Raw genomic sequence first — 2,276 nt, 5'->3', positions numbered from 1 at the left:
TTTTTTGTATTTTTAGTAGAGACGGGGTTTCACCATGTTGGCCAGGATGGTCTCGATCTCCTGACCTCATGATCTGCCCACCTTAGCCTCACAAGTACTGGAATTACAGGCGTGAGCCACCTCGCCTGGCCTCAGACATTTTTATTCCAAGCCACAGGCAGGCATCCTGTCCCTGCTCCTGAAGCTCAGGCCCTCCTGCCTTTCAGCAGCCTCAACAGCAGCCATCTTTGCAAACCTCACCACCACTTACTTACTTTTCAGCAAGAACTTCAGCCAAGACCCAAGGGGCCCTTTCCCATTTGCAACAGCTCAGACACAGGACCTGAGCCCCTAAGCCAAGCTCTGGAGTGTGGCGCTGGTCCAGGGAGACATCCAGAGGGCAGGGTCTCCCTCCCTGGAAGCAGGAAAGCCACTGGGCATGGTGGCAACTTGAGGGTCTGTAGGGAGGGCACTAAGGGAAATGCCACAGGGCTCTCTTCCCTGCCCCATGAAATCTCAGGGAGCTGCTTGGCAGATCGTGGCTTGGAGGCCATTATGTGTCTGCTTCCACACGCTGGTCCATGCAGGCGGGACACAGGGCCCTGCAGAGGATAGGGCACAGGAGGGGTGTCCCGCCAGGTACCCGGCAAGCTCCCTAACCCCCCAGAGCCTCCTGGTCTGTGAGAACACAAAAGGCCACCCTGTGACAAGGACATGGCTGTCCCGCAGGGTCCAGGCACAGCAGCCCCTCTGCTTTTCTGCCTTAGAGTTCTAGGGCTCCTCTGCCACACCTCAGAACCTCTCAGTTAACACTGAAGTCCATGGCACTGCATCCTGTGATAACATTTCCAAACATGATAAAATTAAAAGGAAATCCTTCGCTGCTTCCCATAAAGGGATTAAGTTAAAAGCTGGGTTTGTGACCCCGAAAAAAGACACCCATCCACAGACAGGCCGCGTACACACGGGGTCCCACCTCAGCCAACACAGCAGTGTCGAGCTGTGAGCACCTGGCCACACCAGGAGGACGGGGCCTGGTGCGGGCACGGGAACCACATGACCTCTAGGTTCTCCCACCGCGGAACCCAGGTCCGATGGTAGAGAAGACAGGCAGCTCTGCTAGAGGACCTGAAGGCTTTCACGCCACAGGGACCCTTGCTGCTGTAGATCCTCCCAGCTCTGGGCCTCCCCCAGCAAGCACCAGGACCTCACTCTCTTCCTGTTCTGCATGGCACCCATCCCCAGGGTCACATGAACAGCACTCAGCCGGACACGACCACGGAAAAATGTCTAGCAAGGAAAGGACTTTCCCATCCCAGCCGGCACAGACGGCCTCACGGGCAGCTTGAAGGAGCCACAAGCCTGCACAGCCTCGATGTGACCACCTCTGTGCAAAGACACGCCAGGGGCAGCAGCTACTCCCAGTGGTGCTGGCCGTGTGGGATGTGCGTACGGCAGACAAACAGAGCCAGGGTCCCCGGCAGCCAGGAGAGGCCGGGCAGCCAGGACCCACAGGCTCAGGTCGGAGGCTTATCAAAAACACTTATTCCTCACAGTCCTGGAGGCAGAAGTCCAAGATCAAGGGACAGGCAGATTCAGTGTCTGGTAAGGCCACCTCCTGGTTCACAGATGGTTCTTCCGGTTGTATCTATGCATGGTCGAAGGGGCTAGCTTCCTCTCTGATACCTCTTTCATAAGGGCACTTAATTCCTTCCATTCATGAGGCACTGCCGCCATGACCTAATCACCTCCCAAAGGCCCCACCTCCAAATATTCATCCCATCACCTTGAGGGTAAGGATTTCAACATATGGATTTCGGGGAACATGAACATGCACCCCTTAAGCCTCAAGAAATCTGGACTTCAGGGCTGGGCACAGGCACACACACCTGAATCCCAGCACTGTGAGAGGCCGAGGCGGAAAGATTGCTTGAGCCCAGGAGTTTGAGACCAGCCTGGCCAACATGGTGAAATCCTGTCTCTACTAAAAATACAAAAATTAGCTAGGTGTGGTGGTGGGTGCCTGTAATCACAGCTACTTGGGAGGCAGAGGCAGGGGAAACCGCTTGAACCCGGGAGGCAGAGGCTGCAGCGAGCTGAGATCACACCACTGCACTCCAACCTTGGCAACAAGAGCGAGACTCTGTCTCAGAAAAAGAAGAAAAAAAAGAAATCTGTACTTCAGGGCTGGACGCAGGGGAATCCTAGCACTGTGGGAGGCCAGGGGGAGAGGAGAGGATCACTTGAGCCCAGGAGTTTGAGACCAGCCCAGGCAACACATGGAAACCTGGTCTCTA

General features: G+C 55.8%; 1 protein-coding gene across 2 annotated transcripts in view; it reads right to left on the bottom strand.

Annotated features, from left to right (window-relative positions):
• FAM53A (family with sequence similarity 53, member A) overlaps positions 1-2,276 on the bottom strand; it is a 26,798-nt gene that overhangs the window by 15,575 nt on the left and 8,947 nt on the right. The gene's annotated exons all lie outside the window — the stretch shown is intronic.

Source organism: Colobus angolensis, unplaced genomic scaffold, assembly GCF_000951035.1.
Source record: "Colobus angolensis palliatus isolate OR3802 unplaced genomic scaffold, Cang.pa_1.0 Scaffold157, whole genome shotgun sequence".
In the NCBI taxonomy this organism is placed as follows: Eukaryota; Metazoa; Chordata; class Mammalia; order Primates; family Cercopithecidae; genus Colobus; species Colobus angolensis.
The sequence above is the reverse complement of the archived record's forward strand: the minus strand, read 5'-3'. Positions and strand labels throughout refer to the sequence as shown.